Here is a 20,203-nt window from a genome sequence, read left to right as displayed (position 1 = left end):
TTGTACACGTAAATGGTTCGCCGAACCCTCCTCGTAAAAATCAGGCCCACCGATTCATCATAGGCAAAGAAACAGATTCCAGATCTGAACTTGAACACATTCCAGATTATTTGCAAAATTAAACGGTTGATATCTTTTGATTCGTGCATAAAATAACCGATTGAGATCCTATGATTACTTGCATAAATTAACTGATTGAGATTCCATTATTACTTGCATAAATTAACCGAACGGCCGAAACCCAAATCTTGAACGAAATCAAGGAGGGATCAAAGCAAAATGGAATAAAATCGGCGCAAATATTAGCCCAATACTCATCCATCCACAGATCCATCTACACCAGCACAAATAGGGTTCAAAAAGTAATGGGGAACAAAAAAGGAAGCAAACCGTAGTTACCTCGTTCCATGGGTCCTCTATGGAGGTGTCGTAGCGGTTAGGGGGCGGGACGTACGGCACCGGCTCGTAGGGGTCCCATCCCGGCGGGATCTGACCGCGACCGGCGGCAGCAGCGTCCGATGCACCGGCGGAGGCGGCGGCGACGTCTGTTGAGGGGACGGCGGCGACGTCCGTTGAGGGGACGGCGTCGTAGAGGGAGGCGTCGCGCTTGGAGCCGATGGCGCCGTGGACGATGGGATTGGCATTCTCCTTGTCCATCTCGCCAGCAGAGGAGAGGGAGAGGGAGAGGGTTTTTTGCTTTGGAGAAGATGATGGGACGTGAGAGAGGCGGCGTTGCGTAGGCGAGTGAGAGTGACAGAGATAGTGGGAGGAGGCGTCTATAAAGGCAATAGGTGGTTAATGCGACCCGCGTCCTACGCGTCCACCGCTGCACGTCTGCACGTCTTAGACTTCTGCAATGCGCCACGCGTCCACGATTGCACGTCTTCGACTTCTGCACCGCGACCGGCGTCTACGCGTCAAATATTGCACGTCTTTCATTTCTGCACCGCAACACGCGTCCTCGAGTCTAACCCTGGAAATTTAGATATACTCAGGTATAACCTCGAGCATTATACTAGAATTTTTTGTGTGCTCAGTTTTCCCCTTGAGTGCTAATACTGGCTAGTGCAATATGCTCAGTTTTACCCTCAAGTAGCTGGTCAACAGACAGTCAACAAATGGGATTAACTAGTTAAATGAGTCATTTAATGTGCAAAAATTCCGAAAAATAGTGGCACATACTCATGGAGTCTTCACCACAAATTGCCAGTTCTCAAAACATAGATAAGTCATAGATAAATCAAGTTTTACCACAAATTGCACTTCTCAAAGGCCTTCTCAAATCACCTAGTAGCTATGAAGGTGCATGGTTTTCCACAATAAGCCCTTCCCAAAACAGCTTTCCCCAAAACATACTTTGTCTAAATGAGGCCACAATTCTCACACTCATGTATATTTGTATTGCAAATAGTTTGAGATAGGCCAAGATGGGTTTTATTCTACAAAACACGCATTTTCCATTTTTTAAATCTCATATTTGAATCCCTTAGTCTGTTTATTACATAGGTGCCCTTGGTTTCTTGATACTACTCAGTTTTGCCCTCTCCCTCCACAAATTCTCTCACACGTGCAACATTGCCCTGATTGGTCTAGCCCATGTCACGCGGATCGTGCCCGCCGACCGTTGATCGTATGATCTAACGGGCAGGATAACCCCTCTCTCTCTCTGTCGGCGGTTACCTTCCACTCTCTAAGTATGCTAAAGGGCGGTTTTCTGTATTTATTTTCACGCGCTAAAAATTATAAACTCTTTTAGGCACTACTTTTCACGCAAAAAATGATAAACCATCACCGATTTGTTGTAGCCATAAATTTTCACGCAAAAAATGATAAACCGTCACCGATTTGTTGTAGCCATTAATTTTCACGAAAATCCCAAATGATAAACCATCACCGATTTGTTGTAGCCATTAATTTTCATGCAAAAAATGATAAACCATCACCGATTTGTTGTATCCATTACTTTTCACGCAAAAAATGATAGACCATCACCGATTTCTTGTAGCCATTACTATTCACGGTAAAAATGATAAACGAACCAATCTATCTATCTCTGTATTTGAAGTTTGGAAGGGTTCACCATCTAGTTATGTTAATTTTCGAGGTTTTGACCTGAAAACAAATTGGTATTATAAAGGGAAATAAAAGTTCAAAAAATGTAAAAACGAAACAATCTACCTATCTTTGTATAGAAGATCGTCTGTATGATTTTTGAGGTCATTTAGAGAAGGTAGAAAAAATCCCTTTTGAGAAGGTCGAAAAAACCTAACTTGTTACAAAAGCTGGTTTCAGTGAGACCTAACCAAATTTGGCATACATTATGCCATATCTATAACAACAAGGAATATCTAAAAGGGAAAGTTTCACAAAATTTGAAATTTATGGTGAAAATGATGCCATACATGATGCTGTTTTTCGAGGTTTTGACCTGAAAAACAATTGGATATTATAAAGGGAAATAAAAAGTTCGAAAAATATAAGCAAAGTGATTTTTCCGAACATCTCCAAATGATCCCAAATTTGCCATACATGATGCCATACATGTAACAACAAGGAACCCTATCTAAAAAGTGTTAAAAAAGTTTGCCCAACCGTATAGCTCTATCAAAAAGAACCTCACCATGGCGCTAGTATAATTTTGGGCTTAGTTACAAACTTTCGTTACCTAACCTTCAACACGAAACTTGTTTCAAATCACTTTTGGCGTACAAGAAACAAATCCCTCCTTGATTCGAGCACCACAGCCTCCAAACTTTGCCGATGCCGATATCGGCATGGTCAGAACGGCTATGCTCGACGCCACTGCTAGGTCACCGTCGGGATGCACCCTCAATCCCGTCCCCTCATTCGATCACTGACACACCAGAGATACCACCGAGGCCAATGCCGAACGTACATGCTGATGCCAATGCCGAACATGCATCCACGCCGATGTGGGCACGGCCACGCCGCCCCGCTATGTTGGACGCCACAGACCACCGCGAGGTCTTTCCCTTCGCCACCACACTCTTCTAGCACCCATCTATACACGCCAGAAAGGAGAGACACTAGTTTTCTCTACATTGCTCGCGTTCGTGTCGGACACGGTCAGTCAAAGTTTTGAGGTAGTCGTCGATGTCGTTGACCATTTCTTCTCTTCTTTGCATGGTTAAACGCATCTAGTTCATATCTATCTAATGCGTCTGGTCTCGCCTCATGCAGTTCTTTGTGGACGTCGATCTCATCTCGGCACTCCGCAGGCCACCTCCTCTGTGCCATCGCTGTAGAGCTCCGTTTAAAAATCTATTCCTACCCGTGTATTGCCCCTTGTATCAGCGCCATGGCCCACTTGTCATTCGATATACCGAAGCCCCACTCGTGCGTGTTTTGGTCAGGGATACAGCGATGCTTACGGTCAAACAAAGATGGATGGTCTGACGTGTCTTTGCGGGCTCTACGTGGCCCCACTAGTCAGAAGATAACGGTCAACCGTCGGGCAACCGGCCGTTACAGCATCTGTGATGGTTTCAGACAAGGTCTTGGGGAAAACTGAGGAAAAACTAAGGAGCTGGGGAAAACTGAGCACAACTAAGGAACCGAGGGCACGAAAATAGAAATCCCTTTAAAGAATTCAAAATGTATCACCTCTGATTTGTGTCAATGTTTTATAGCTCATGAGGAAGTATGTGGTGTTTATCTTTCATTCTTGTTGGGCAACTTTCACCAATGGACTAGCGGCTTCATCCGCTTATCCAATAATTTTGCAAAAAGAGCTGGCAATGGGATTCCCAGTCCCAAATTAATTAACCTAAATAGACACTCCTCCATGGTATGTGATTGTTGGACGGCACCCGAAGGATTCGGTTAGCCATGGCTTGAGAAAGCAAAGGTGGGGAGGAGTGTCATCATAATAAAACTAAAATAAAAAGGCACTCCTTCATGGTATGAGATTGTTTGCAGGCACCCGAGGATTCGGTTAGCCATGGTTTGTGAAAGAAAGGTTGGAAGGAGTGCCACACAAAAATAAAAATAATTCATGGGAGCCGCTCTTTGAAGGTTTGTCTGGCAAGGGGTTTAGAGTGCCCACTACCATTCGTTGACAACAACAAACACCTCTCAAAACTTTACTTTACCAAAGCTCTAGCACAAATATAGCAATCAATGCTTCCCTCTGCGAAGGGCCTTTCTTTTACTTTTATGTTGAGTCAGTTCACCTATTTCTCTCCATCTCAAGAAGCAAATACTTGTGTGAACTGTGCATTGATTCCTACATACTTGCATATTGCACTTGTTATATTACTTTATATTGACATTATCCATGAGATATACATGTTACAAGTTGAAAGCAACCGCTGAAACTTAATCTTCCTTTGTGTTGCTTCAATACCTTTACTTTGAATTATTGCTTTATGAGTTAACTCTTATGCAAGACTTATTGATGCTTGTCTTGAAGTACTATTCATGAAAAGTCTTTGCTATATGATTCATTTGTTTACTCATGTCATTTACCATTGTTTTGATCGCTGCATTCATTACATATGCTTACAATAGTATGATCAAGGTTATGATGGCATGTCACTCCAGAAATTATCTTTGTTATCGTTTACCTGCTCGGGACGAGCAGAAACTAAGCTTGGGGATGCTGATACGTCTCCGACGTATCGATAATTTCTTATGTTCCATGCCACATTATTGATGATATCTACATGTTTTATGCATACTTTATGTCATATTTATGCATTTTCCGGCACTAACCTATTAACGAGATGCCGAAGAGCCAGTTGCTGTTTTCTGCTGTTTTTGATTTCAGAAATCCTAGTAAGGAAATATTCTCGGAATTGGACGAAATCAACGCCCAGGGGCCTATTTTCACACGAAGCTTCCAGAAGACCGAAGATGATACGAAGTGGGGCCACGAGCTGGCGAAACACTAGGGCGGCGCGGCCTGGCCCTTGGCCGCGCCGGCCTGTTGTGTGGGGCCCTCGTGTGGCCCCCTGACCTATCTCCTCCGCCTACTTAAAGCCTTCGTCGCGAAACCCCCAGTACCGAGAGCCACGATACGGAAAAACTTCCAGAGACATCGCCGCTGCCAATCCCATCTCGGGGGATTTAGGAGATCGCCTCCGGCACCCTGCCGGAGAGGGGAATCATCTCCCGGAGGACTCTTCACCGCCATGGTCGCCTCTGGAGTGATGAGTGAGTAGTTCACCCCTGGACTATGGGTCCATAGCAGTAGCTAGATGGTCGTCTTCTCCTAATTGTGCTTCATTGTCGGGTCTTGTGAGATGCCTAATATGATCAAGATCATCTATCTGTAATGCTATATGTTGTGTTTGTTGGGATCCGATGGATAGAGAATACTATGCTATGTTGATTATCAATCTATTACCTATGTGTTGTTTATGATCTTGCATGCTCTCCGTTATTAGTAGAGGCTCTGGCCAAGTTTTTACTCTTAACTCCAAGAGGGAGTATTTATGCTCGATAGTGGGTTCATACCTCCATTAAATCTGGGACGATGTGATGAAAGTTCTAAGGTTGTGGATGTGCTGTTGCCACTAGGGATAAAACATTGATGCTATGTCCGAGGATGTAGTTATTGATTACATTACGCACCATACTTAATGCAATTGTCTGTTGCTTGCAACTTAATACTGGAAGGGGTTCGGATGATAACCTGAAGGTGGACTTTTTAGGCATAGATGCATGCTGGATAGCGGTCTATGTACTTTGTCGTAATGCCCAATTAAATCTCACAATACTCATCATATCATGTATGTGCATTGTCATGCCCTCTTTATTTGTCAATTGCCCAACTGTAATTTGTTCACCCAACATGCTTATTCTTATGGGAGAGACACCTCTAGTGAACTGTGGACCCCGGTCCATTCTTTTAGTCGAATACAATCTACTGCAATACTTGTTCTACTGTTTTCTGCAAACAATCATCATCCACAATATACATCTAATCCTTTGTTACAGCAAGCCAGTGAGATTGACAACCTCACTGTTTCGTTGGGGCAAAGTACTTTGGTTGTGTTGTGCAGGTTCCACGTTGGCGCCGAAATTCCTGGTGTTGCGCCGCACTACATCTCGCCGCCATCAACCTTCAACGTGCTTCTTGGCTCCTACTGGTTTGATAAACCTTGGTTTCTTACTGAGGGAAAACTTGCCGCTGTACGCATCACACCTTCCTCTTGGGGTTCCCAACGGACGCGTGCTGTACGCGTATCACGGGCCAAGAACTGGTCAAAGCTTCGTCGATGGCTTTCCGCGAGAGGCTTCGAGTCCAGAGTCAATAAACTAGCTGCTCGAGGACTTGAGCGGTTTACATCGATTCATATTAACTGACTCAAGTTTGTTAGTCTAGTTGACAAATGCATCTAGATACATCCATATCTAGACAAAATTGAGTCAATTAATATGAATCAGAGGGGAGTACCTGAAAGTGTTTCATGCTACCAATTAATGCGCTGGCAGGACTCGCTGTAGAAGTAATTGTGCTACTACTCATACAATGAACTGATTGTGTGGGTGTCAAATTTTGCAACGCAATCATGCACTGAATGCTTAATTATAGTTCTACCGCCAAAGGCATACAAATCATAACATAGATAGTACATACTACAGCACCAGAACATAAGAGTACGAATCATAAAGTAGCTCAACATTTTGCATCAGGGCTGGGCGGTCCTGAGACTACCGGGACGCCTCTGATGATCTCCGGGCGTGCATCCACTTCAACGCAACGCTGTGTACTCGGACAACGGCCTCCTTCTATAGTCTGGATAATCTCAGGTGCAGGACATTCGTCTATGAAAGGCTCGTCATCAGTACCATCCACAGGTGCATCAGGGTTGGGTGGTCTTGAGACTACCCGGACGCCCCTGATGATCTCCGAGCGTGCATCCACTTCAACACAAAGCTGTGTACTCGGTCCACGGCCTCCTATATATATTTATTGGTGTTAATCTAGGGTTTGCTAGCTGCTATATATAGAGCATGTTTTTATTAAATCGGGTTATAGCTAGTATAGGTTGGAGTTATGTGTTTTTATTAAGTAGGGTTTGATAAGCTAGGGTTAGTTATATATATGGTTTAGGGTTAATGCATGGCACGTTTAATTTAATTAGAGGACTGTGAGGCCCCCTGGCCTGCTTGATGCGCAATTAAGTGTTGTTGGCCTATATATAGGGTTTAATTAGGGTTTAGGGTTAGATAGGGTTTAGGGTTAGGGTTAGGGTTTAGGGTTAGGGTTAGGGTTTAAAGTTTAGTGTTTAGGGTTTAGGGATTAGGGATTAGGGTTTTAAGTTTTTAGGGTTTAAGGTTTAGGGATCATCGATCGAGTGCGCACACACATTATTGATTAGAGGCACCCGCGCCTTTGCGCATAAAGTGCATGCGTATATATGTGTGTTTTTTTGGCCATCAACGATATATAGATCGAGAGAGAGAGATTGAAATCCCCAAGAATATGTTCAAATATATATTAAAATATATGCATGAATGCATGGTAGGCCATGCATGCACACTAATTATATATATATTATAAGGAAACTAAATCAAATGTGTTTTCATTCGAGAGAACTTGTCAAAATTCAAGTTAATTAATTTATCAACGATAATTATATAATTAATTAATGAATCTCAGGGAGATGTTATTCAACATGATCGATATAGGCCATATATATATATATATTAATTGGTGTTAATCTAGGGTTTGCTAGCTGCTATATATAGAGCATGTTTTTATTAGATCGGGTTATAGCTAGTATAGGTTGGGGTTATGTGTTTTAATTAAGTAGGGTTTGATTAGCTAGGGTTAGTTATATATATGGTTTAGGGTTAATGCATGGCACATTTAATATAATTAGAGGACGGCGAGGCCCCCTGGCCTGCTTGATGCGCAATTAAGTGTCGTTGGCCTATATATAGGGTTTCATTAGGGTTTAGGGTTTAGGGTTTAGGGTTAGGGTTAGGGTTTAGTGTTTAATTAGGGTGTTTAGGGTTTAGGGTTTAGGGATTAGGGATTAGGGTTTTAGGGTTTAAGGTTTAGGGATCATCGATCGAGTGCACACACACATTATTAGAGGCACCCGCGCCTTTGCGCATAAAGTGCATGCGTATATATGTGTGTTTTTTTGGACACCAACGATATATAGATCGAGAGAGAGAGAGAGAGCGATTGAAATCCCCAAGAATATGTTCAAATATATATTAAAATATAGGTGCATGAATGCATGGTAGGCCATGCATGCACACTAATTATATATATATTGTGATGCAACTTAATCAAATGTACGTGTTTTCATTCGAGAACTTGTCAAAATTCAAGTTAATTAATTTATCAGCGCTAATTAGTTAGGGTTTAGGGTTAGGGTTAGGCTTTAGGGTTTAGGGTTAGGGTTATTTGGGTTTAGGGTTATTAGGGTTTAATTTTTACTTGTTGTGAATTAAAATACAACTTTTTTATTTGTGTGCTACAATTAATCAAAACAAGATCGATCGAGTGCGCACACACATGAATTATTAGAGGCACCCGCGCCTTTGCGCATAAAGTGCATGTATATGTGTGTTGTTTTGGCCACCAACAATAGATCGAGAGAGAGAGAGAGAGATTGAAATCCCCAAGAATTAATATGTTCAAATATATATACAAATACATGCATGCATGGTATATATATTGCTATAGGCCATATATCGGGAAGCAAGTTATTTCGAGAACTCTTTGAAATATATATATATATATATATTCAAGTTTACCTATGTTAAATGTACACTAGTGCACATATTTATAGACGACCCCCTTGATGCACAATTGTTGGCCATTTAGTTTGAATCCCATGAATGCTCATACATGTTCGGCCATATGCAATTTTTTTTGAGAACTTTCAAAATTAAATACAACTTTATCGATGCTAATCGAAACTACTATTGCACACATTAGAGGACCCCGACCCTTGCGCAAGTGTGTTTGCCACCATCTATAGATTGAATCACAAGAATGTTTATACACATGTGGTATGCCATATTATATCGTGAAGCAAGGTTTTTCGAGAACTTGTCAAAATTCAAGTTTATCGGTGCTAATGGAATCTAGCTAGTGCACATTAATTAGAGGACACCCAGACCTTTCGCAAGTGTTGGCCATATATAAAGTTTGAATCCAAAAATTGTTCATATATGCATGATATAGGCCAACAATCGCGAAACAAGTCTCTTGAATATATTGTCAAAATTCAAGCTTATCAGTGCTAATAGAAACTAGTGCACACTAGAGGACCCCGTTACGCAAGTATTGGCCATCTATATATAGTTCGAATCCCAATAATGTTCATACATGATAGGGCATATGTGTTAAGCAATTTTTTCTGAGAACTTGTCAAGATTCAAATTTATCGGTGCTAATGGAAACTAGTGCACATTAGAGGACCCCCTTGCACAAGTGTTGGCCATCTATATATAATTTGAATCCCAATAATATTCATACATGACAGGGCATATGTGTGAAGAATTTTTTTTCCAAGAACTTATCAAGATTCAAATTTATTGGTGCTAATGGAAACTAGTGCGCACTAGACAAGCCCCCTTGCGCAAGTGTTGGCCATCACTACAAGAAATATGTTGACTTGCGACACTCCAATTTCGTCATCGAATCGTCATTACATTTAATATATGACGTTTCTACGACGAAAAATAGATCGTCAAAAACGGAGCGTCAGGAATCAACCAACATGACCTTCTATTTAAAATCGTCATGATCGTCTATGACGATATTGCATCGTCATAACATCTATGACGATCTAATATCGTCACGGGCGATCTAGCCATGCCACGTCAAATCCTACGTGGGCAGTCTGACGTGGCAAAATTGTGACGAAATGAAATCATCGTAATGCAATATCAGCCCGGTCCATTTGGTGGTCTACATAGGCCGAGCCCATTAATCCAGCCTCTTTTGCCTGGGCTTTGGCCTTCTTCTATCCATTTGTCTCTTGGGCCTTAAGCTTTGAACGATCCATTTCTTTCATGGGCTGCTCCCGCCAATCAGATATGTGCTAATTGTACTGTTCAATAATTCAGTACCACTTCTAATTTTTCATTATACTGTTGGTACCACGTCAGGTCTTGTTTTCTAACTATTTGACAGTAATTAAACAATAGATAGTTTAATCGGAACCAACAAATACATGAAATTCTTTTGAAAAGATCCATAATTAAATACAAGGTTCACATGTACAAGTGTAACGAGGCTGCAACTGAATCGTCTAGACCAAAATGTAAACCACTGCATGACTATATCCCTACAGCAGACAACATCCATCATGGGTAGAAGCAAGAACCAAAGAATGTCTTTCCGGCCGTCCAGACTCAGCTACCAACCTCTAGGTACCCTTTTAGCTGCTGCATCATCCAGACCTCTCCCGTCCAAAGCCATGGCAACATGCTGACTTCTCCATGTGAGCACTGTTCCGTTCGGCATCACTTTGCAGCAGCTGGCTACCTATAACCACAAGTCCAAGAACAAGCTTAGTGTCATAGGCTGGTCCATCCATCCTGCATGACAAAAAACAATGCAAAGGTCAAACCAACAATCAAAACCATTCAGCAGATAGAGACTAGCCAGAGTAACAGTGTTTATGATCATCTCAAGCTGCAGGTAAATCTTTAACAGAGTGTAAAATAAGAGTTTTTGAAAAGATTTTTGACAGCTGTGTCAAGTAAGAACTCATTTGCATCCAGCTCAATGTTAAAAGCTTTCTAGATTAAGAGAGAATCAATTAAAAACAATGGAGTGCGTATAGGATGATAAACCACAGAATAAGAACACTTGAATTCTCGACTGTGGTGTCGCACAATTTACTCAAATTCTGAACAACCGAGTGAGTGATGACAATTTACAATATCAGAACAGATCTGATTACCCAAATTCTAATATGATTGGCTCTAATATGACAGCAAATATTCTGGACTGTAGTGTCGCACAATTTACACTCGAATTCTGAACTACCAAGTGAGTGATGGCAATTTACAATATCAGTACAGATTTGATTTCCCAAAATCTAATAAGGTTGTCTCATATATGACAGCAAATATCCCTTGTTTGGCCATGTGCAACTCTTCCATTACCAAAAGCATGCCTCCCTAAGAAATTGCAAAAGGTCCCCCTTCATGATATTCTGTGCTATGTGGTAGTGTTTTTGCGTTACACAAAAAAAGAACAGCAGCCTGAGATAACAAAAGAAGCAGCAGCTTAAAAGGAAGGGGTCTATTTACCTTTTTTTGCCATCTACCATCAGCCAACAGGTGCCTAAATGATATGACAAAGGAATTCTCCCGGTGCTTGGCCACATTAACATCATTCCATTTGAATTCTGCAGGAACAAGAAAAGATACCGAGCATTGAGCACATAGTTTTGAAACAATAATTACCACAATAATGACATAACTGATGTGGCAAATATAACTTCAATGTGGCAAATTTATTGTCCAAAAAGGTTGCAAAAAAATCACAGTACAATAGTATAATCAATTCCAATGACACATATGAATAGATGACAGTTGAATAGAAAACATCTTTCTTATTCCATAAAAATCATAGACGCCATATCATTCACCATGCACGAAGAACACCTAAGAACATTACATCTTAAATAGAAATAAATACTAAACTATAGAAGCAGATACCAAGCTAAATGGCTTGCAGAAGTTAAAAGATAATATCAGAAGGCATTACAACTAACAACAGGGAAATCTTAAAACTGACATCACATCTGCATTAAGATTCTAGAAGATTGAGGAAATATCAGAACATCAGGAAACTTATCAAATAAATATCCTTCTCCAAGCGGTAGAAGCCTGTGCCACTACCATCCCGCGCTGAAACCTGAAACTGAGCTTGGTGCAGCATTGTGCCTGAGACACCAACAGAGAAACAGGAACAAATAAGGGGCATACATACAGACTTACAGAGATAATAGTATGCTTTATTCTAACAGAGACATACAAAGGACTAGTACAACACTTCACGTTCGGATACAACAACCATTTATATATCACATAACTCAGGGATCGTAACATACATATATCCATCTACTTGTACAACTAAACTATTGTATGCCCTGCGTGACAAAGGCTTCAGTATGACAAGTAGCATGCAACCAAAGGGAGAATAGAGATATATGAATTGAACTAAACTATGCATTTTCACCTTTTGTACTGGATGATGGTAAACAATGAGAGCAACAGCATCCGTAGATAAAAGAGCAGAGGTGTAGCCAATTACTATGCACTGATATATAATTTGCAACACAAAGGTCTATCCAAAAGCGCAATCTATGCAACACGGGGGAAAAACTGTGTCGATCTAAAACAGGAAGTAGTGATCCAGCCAACTACCTGATCTGGTCGTCTGCGCAGAAGTCCGACCAGTCCTCACGCTGGCGTCGGTGAGGAAGACCCAGCCAAAGGGGATCTGGTCGAGGAGGCCCCTGAGGCACAAGGCAGGTGCTGGTCTCCGCTCGTTGGTTCAAATCACAGCAAATCGAGGAGGTCGCCCTCTTCAGGTTCCCACCGCAGATCAACATCGTCGGTTCCTGCGCGTAAGCATAAGAGGAGGGTTAAGAAAGAGAGATTCGGGCCTGAAGGAAGAGGGAGAGACGGGTGGTAGAGGTGGAGCATGCCAGCGTCGGGGGAGCGAGACAAGAACAATAGGGCCGAACTAACCTGGGAAGCCAGGGGTCATCTTCTTCAACCATATCCGGTGGCACCGAGCATCGGTGCGCCTCCACCAGCATAGGGAGCCCATGGGGAGCGCCAGGACGCGGGAGCCCGCGGTGGCCGAGACGACGAGGAAACCTGTGGCGGACGCCATCAGTAACCGCACGGACTCGACTGATGTCGTCGGGAGAAGACAGGCTCGAGGCCGTTGGACGGCCGGCCTAGCCTGGGGATGCCCGAAATTGTCTTCTACGACCAGATCCGGTGAGCCCGCAGCGAAAGGGAGCCGGACGAGAGGAGGTGGTCTAGATCGCGAGGGGACGCCTGCTGTCGAAGTTCTCTCCTCGCGGGGGTGGCGGCGGCGTATGAGGGCAGGGAGAAAGAGCTAGGGTTTCTTGCGCCCGCGGGTTGCTAGACCTGACTTAAAACCAAAAAAATTCGTTTCAACTGCGGTGTGCGCGGGAATTAAACCAAAAAAAAGGCCGGGAAAGAAAGCGGGCGCGGACCGTAAATGTGACTGCTAGCGGGAACCAAATTTTGAGTTCCATATTACACTAAAACTCTATGGTAGTTGGGTTTTCTATTCTCAGGTACATTTTTCTCCTTGCCGTAGGCGTGATAGACACCACTGAAAATTTGAATGGCCACACTGATAGACATTTCATGTGGTGAATTGCTTAGGTGTTAGTCTAGTCCACATTTTTTATCAAAAAATAAAATCTTATACACAGTTATGACGATCTTAATTTGTCGCAAACGTCTAGAAATAACGTCGTAGACCATGTGGTTCGGATTATGACGATTTCGTGCTAGGAAATAATGACGTTTATATTCACATTATCTTAATTTTTAAGTGTTTTGGCTCCCTCAAAACAGCTAACGACTATTCAGTACGAAATCGTCATAGAATCATGACGATTTTATCTAGGGTCACTGAGCAAAGGTCATAAGTCAACATATTTCTTGTAGTGCATTACATATAGTTTAAATCTCAAGAATGTTCATACATGATAGGCCATATGTGCAAACTAATTTTTTTCCCGTGAACTTGTCAAAATTCAAGTTAATCGGTACCAATGGAAACTAGTCCAAAAAATTACATAGAGGTCCGAAAGAACTAGACAATAACTCATAGGACCTGCAACTTTACAAAAGGACCCCAAAACGTATAGAAGAAAAGCAATCGAGTCCTTCTCGACCGCACATCAGATCTCTGCTCCGCATCCTTTCCAGCAACTCCGTCGCCGGGGACGCACTACTTGGGACGGTGTCGCCGGTAGTCGCCAGGACGAGGGAGAAGAAGGGCCTCAGCAACGGCATATTTGCTCTGAGAAGGGCCACAGAAAGGCCAAGATGTGCACGGGCAAGACGGATGATGCCGTCGTATGCCCCGAGCTTGTGAACGTTAGCAGCTTGACTTCCCCATTGGCCAGATCTGAAGCACTGACCAAAGCAAGCCTCACCGTTAGCGCCATCATCTTGATGGCACCAGATCGGGGTTTGGCTAGCAAGATCCGCCAGATTCACCATTGGCCAGATCTGAAGCCGATGACGAGATCCCCGACTGCATTGCGCCATGAGAAACACTAGATCTAAACTTACAACAACACCAACTCCCTCGGATCCAAATTAGATGACTCAACTTTGCTTATCTAAATATGGATGTATCCACACATGTTTTTACTCTAGATACATACACGTCTAAGGAAAGTTGAATCAATTAATTTAGATTGGAGGGTGCACGATATGCAGAGAGAATTCGGCCTCGTCTTCGGCCGGCGAGGCCGCCGGAGAGAAGGGGGAGAGGAGCCGGGGAAGTGGGAGAGACTCGAGAGAGAAAGAGAAGAGGAAGAAATGAGAGCTCCCTGGGGAAGAACATTATTTTGTCGTTCTTCTCGTTGCTTCAACTGAAAATTTTGGTCGCGCACCAAAGCATCCCGCTGCATCCATTCGAAAATCTCATGACCAGTTTTACCCTTTTAACCCTGGTCCGGAAGCTACAACCCACCGACCATGGAGGGCTCATTCGGTAACAATGAAATATCTTGCCTAGATCCCGAACCTCCACACAGGCCCACAGCCACCCACCAACCATTCGCCCCATTTTCTCAAAAATACTCTCACACGCCAAAGCTTTGACTGTCTACAGTACTAGATCTGCTTTGCCGCTGGCATACTCCTCCACAGCGTAGCCTTGATCGTGTTGGCTGTCCACCCATCGGATCCGCTCCCCCGCCGCCCTCGCCACCGACGAATCTGCTTCACCGCCGACCTCATCCACAACGTAGCAATCAACGCCTTTCCTGTCGACGCACCGGATCCTCTCCAACGGAACCGAGTCTACTTCACCGCGGCCCCCCTCCATTAGAAGCCGATCTATTCCACCGCCTACCTCGGCGTAGCGGTTGTATCAACTTCACCGAATCCCTTGCCAGCCAACCAGATCTGCTTCACTAACACCCGCTTCTCCTGTAACAGGATCGATTCATCGTCTCCCGCGTTCGCCGCCACTGGAATGCAAGCTGCCGCCCTCGTCCACCCCGCCGTAGCTTGGTAAGTACTCTGGACCGTTAGATCGCGGTGTTTCTTTAGCCATATTTTGTATAGTTATTTGCAGATCTCATATGCCATTAACTTTCTTGATGTGTTGCTTCGCATGAAGTTCGTTTTAATATTATACAGTACAAAAGCATTATCCGGTCGCTACCATCCTGTTCATTCTACTGACACTTGTGTGCATCCACATATTTATAGCTTTATACCCATTCATTTGCTGCCAGCTATTTTTGTACTGCATGCTATTATCGCACTGCTTTTATAGTCATGCTATGGGCATTTCCAATCTGGTTGTTCTTATACCACGGTATTAGCTCACCGCTAGCCGCTAGCTGTTTTCTCGTGCCTGCTATTCTCACACTGCTTTTATAATCATGCTATGTGCATTTCCAATCTGCTTGCTCTTATACCTCCTCATTAGCTTATAGCTATTTTTTTCCATGAATGCTCCTGTCGCACAACTTGTATAGTTAATGTTACGTGCATGCCTGGTCTTTGTATTATCGTAGACTAACTTGTCAATGTTATTTTTCCTAGGGATTGATCATGTGAACCTCTTATTAGAACATCCAACATTAACAGCGGGGACACTAGGGAAGGTTGGAATCTGAGTTCTTGGTTGGTAATTTTGGCAGTTTACTTCCGTTATTATCTATAACCTATATGCATTGTTCCTTATGCAAGAGATTAACACTTAGAACCCTGCCGTAGCAATGCCATTCACGCTTTACTATGTTTCAACCTATTTGATATGCTTGTCTTGGAGCAACTGCTAAGGTGATTTGAACCTGACATTTAGCATTATAGTTATATTCATTCGCTACTCTAAATCTGAATATCTGAAATTCTTATCTCATGAAAAGCAACATCTAGTTGGTTTTAATCTGATATCTGGTAAATATTAGCTTATTCATTTGGTAGCTCAAGTCTTTTGTTATTTGAAACCAGCTGACTTGGTCTTAAATGTGATATCTAAACACAGACTAAGGACAATGGAGCAGAAGGATTAGCATTTCACCTGATGGCTGAACCTGAAATGACAGGCATGCCGACCACGACTAGTACACGCAAGAGAAGGACCTGCAGCGAGCCAATATGTGCGTAGTACATGTATCATATCTTATGTTGTGCTTATTTCTACTACATGCTGTTATCTGATCTCTACATTGTATAATACATGTTTGAATAGTTAATTGTTGTAACTATGTTTGCAATATTACCAGAATGCAGTTGTAATGAAGCAGTCATCATTAGAAGATAGTCGCCAAAAAGGATCTGTAGCGACCCTGTTCAACATTATGATGTAGGTCTGTGCTTAGTACAAGTTCCATACATTGTCTTGTGCTTATTTATGCAACTTGTTATTATCTTATATCTACATTGCATAATACCTGTTTGAATAGTTCACTGTTGTAACTGTGTTTGCAATATTACTAGAATGCAGTTGTAATGAAGAAGTCCTTAGTAGAACATAGAGGGCACAAAAGGTTCCGTGGTGAGCCTATGCAACGATATAATGTAAGTCTGTGCTTAGTACTTATGACTATCTCATATCGACAATGCTTAATACATGTTTGCATAGTTCATTGTTTAACTCTTTTTGCATTGTTATCAGAATGCAGTTGTGATGAAGCAATCTTCATCAGTAGAGAGGCCCACAAAAAGTTCTGATCTTTCTTCTGATGCATCCTCTCATAGCCGTCAACCTAGACCATTCCTTTCATCAAACAGTAAATATCTCAAGGCTGTACTGTATGAAAGACATGGGATTGCCGCTTTAAGATCTGTAGCTGATATGTTGACAAAGAGTACACAAGATTCAATCAAGGCGATTGCCAAATATCAGCGTGTTATTGATGATGCTAATAGAAGCCCTCCATGATTATATGTAATTTTTTATTTGGGCACATTAATTGCCTTGTAATTTTCCTAGTTATTTTATTTGTGTATGTAATTGTGTATATCATTGATATCAGATTTTAGGCTCGTGAAATGTAATGGTCCTTCTCATAAGCCTAACTTGGCTGGCCTAGAATGCAAGTTGACTAGTCAAACGACCAGGGCCCTACAACTTAGTGGGTCGGCCTACTTACTGTAGTGTAGGACCCGCTTTTATTTTGGGCCGGCCCACTTACTTATTGGGCCAGCCCAATTACTTAAGGTGGACCCCACACACTAACTGGGCCAGCCCGGTAACAGGAAAGTGGGACCCACGTGCTTATTGGGCCAGCTCGTTGGCTTCAAGGTGGGTCCCACTGGCTACTTGGGCCGGCCCAATAACAGGATAGTGGGCCCCACTTTTATTATTGGGCTGGCCCACTAACATGTTGGGCCAGCCCACTTGCTTTATGGTGGACCCCACTTACTAACTGGGCCGGCGCGGTAACATGAAAGTGGGACCCTCATGCTTATTTGTAACATCCCAAAAATTTCAAAACAAAGAAAATGAATTTCCCTATTTCCAAATTTTGGAACCAACAAAAACTTTTCTTAAATTAAGTTTGATGCATAGTACTCATGCTTAATTCTTGTGCTATTGCCATGATTGTTTGTTGAAGTACTTTGAAATGATCTTAAAACCCTAAATCTCACCTCTCTTTTCACCATCCAAGTTAAAACCAAATAAAAAGAAATTAAATAAGAAAAAGGCATATGTGCCTATGGCTATTTTTGTAAAACTTTACCCTAGGCCTTTCTACTTTGTTTAGAGGATTGGAAAACCTTCATAAACCTTACCTAGTACTTATCAAACCAAATCCAAGGTGAAACCAAAAGAAATTAAAAAGAAAATAAAAATGCCATAGAGGCATATGAGAGTAAATAGCAAATTGGTGAATTTGAGGATATTGACCCTAAGACTTGTTGTGAGTGGTTGGATCACTCCTCTATACCATTTCAACACTCAACAACTTCAATTGGGTCGAGAAATATCAGATCAAAACTCAAATTAAGAATCAAATGCAACATATGCATAGAGGCATATGTGGCACATAGCCATTTTTCCCAAATCTTGACCTAGGCCATTATACCTTACCCAAATGGTGTGAACCCATCTCTAAACCTAATCTCACACTAAATGGACCCTCAACCATGCCCAAGTAAAGCAAGATGAACAAAAGAGGAAAATAAGGAAAATTGGCATATCACCTCTTATGTGTTTATGGCCATTTTTGCAAATCTTTGAGCTAGACCTTTTGGAATGGTTTCAATGGTTTGGAAATGTTCCTAAACTAATAAGAATCACTTTTCAGTCAAGAAAAATCAAATCAAATAGAGAAAAATAAAATAAGTGAGAAAATGGAAATCTCACTCACATACACTTTGGCCAATTTTGCAAATCTTCAACCAAGGCCACCATTGCTTGTGCCTTTGCTTGTGAAACACTTATATATAAAAAATAAACACTTTTGCATCAAAGAAACACAAATCAAATCAAAGGAAAATTCAAATCTCTCTCACATATGATAATGGTCACTTTGTCACTTTTTGTTATGTTACCCACTTTGCACCCCTGGTTTGGAATATTCTTAAACCAAACTTGCCCAACTCTCACCACCTCATCCAAGACCATGTCAAGGTGAACAAGTTTGATGTTGACCATCAGGGTTGACTCTGTCTAGGTTGACCATAATAGATGAGACAAGTGGAGACTTTGAAACAAAGAGAAGATCAACCCCTTTTTGAAATCTCACAAACCAGCACCATTTTGACCACCACCACCACTATTCTACTCCTTTGAATATTCAAATCAAATGCACCAAAAAAAAATTCAAAATTTGACAAAAAGTTTCATGCGGCCATATTGTCAAACACTTGGCAGGCATGATTTCCAATTACACACACACCTCAATACCCATCAGATTTTAGCCTAAACCCCTTTCTATGTGTGATCATCAACCTCCTGTACCTCCTCTGCATCAGACCAAGCCCTTTTGCACTGATTAAAGTGGAGAAATGATCACCAATTCTCCATGCCAGGTACCATGCCGACCCTCATGCCACTCCTCCTCTCCACTCTCTCTGGCCACTTTCACTTTGTCAAAACGATGCATCTCACTCTCCTACGCACGCCTGTACCATCCCTGGCTCGAAACAAGCACGACATTGGCCAGAACGTGACACGCCCAGACGCGCCCATGCCAGCCACGGCGCGCCAGAGCGTGCACTGGCACGTCTCTGGACGCGATAGTATACCGCGTCGCCTGGTCGCTCTCGTCCTCCTCTCCCTCTCTCCTCTCGCACGCGCCATCAACGCACCACCAGCTACATGCTAGACAACCTCGCTAGCTCGCGGAAGCAACGCCGCCATCGCCATGATCAACAAACCTTGCCGCCAGTACCGTACCTGTCGCGCCATGATCGTGAGCCGTCTCCTCCTCCCTTCCCTGCGCCAGCTAGACGTTGAGAACCGCCTAGACGTCGCCTACCCCCTGCGCACCCTACCCTGCCCCTTGATACGCGTACAGCACGCGACCGTTGGGAACCCCAAGAGGAAGGTGTGATGCGTACAGCGGCAAGTTTTCCCTCAGTAAGAAACCAAGGTTTATCGAACCAGTAGGAGCCAAGAAGCACGTTGAAGGTTGATGGCGGCGAGATGTAGTGCGGCGCAACACCAGGGATTCCGGCGCCAACGTGGAACCTGCACAACACAACCAAAGTACTTTGGCCCAACGAAACAGTGAGGTTGTCAATCTCACCGGTGATACGTCTCCGACGTATCGATAATTTCTTATGTTCCATGCCACATTATTGATGATTTCTACATGTTATATGCACACTTTATGTCATATTCGTGCATTTTCTGGAACTAACCTATTAACAAGATGCCGAAGTGCCGATTCTTTGTTTCTGCTATTTTTGGTTTCAGAAATCCTAGTAACGAAATATTCTCGGAATCGGACGAAATCAACGCCCAGGTTCCTATTTTGCCCGGAAGCATCCAGAACAC

At 42.7% G+C, this 20,203-nt stretch overlaps 1 long non-coding RNA gene across 1 annotated transcript; it reads right to left on the bottom strand.

Moving 5' to 3' along the window:
• Positions 1–10,132: 10,132 nt before the first annotated feature.
• On the bottom strand, positions 10,133–13,119 carry LOC127342114 (uncharacterized). Its single transcript, XR_007876230.2, has 4 exons — positions 12,706–13,119; positions 12,379–12,575; positions 11,257–11,895; positions 10,133–10,536 (listed from the first exon to the last, which is right to left on the bottom strand). It is a non-coding gene; the product is annotated as an uncharacterized lncRNA (long non-coding RNA).
• Positions 13,120–20,203: the final 7,084 nt, after the last annotated feature.

The sequence above is a fragment of the Lolium perenne genome, chromosome 3, assembly GCF_019359855.2.
Source record: "Lolium perenne isolate Kyuss_39 chromosome 3, Kyuss_2.0, whole genome shotgun sequence".
Taxonomy (NCBI): Eukaryota; Viridiplantae; Streptophyta; class Magnoliopsida; order Poales; family Poaceae; genus Lolium; species Lolium perenne.
This window is presented reverse-complemented; position numbering and strand designations above follow the sequence as displayed.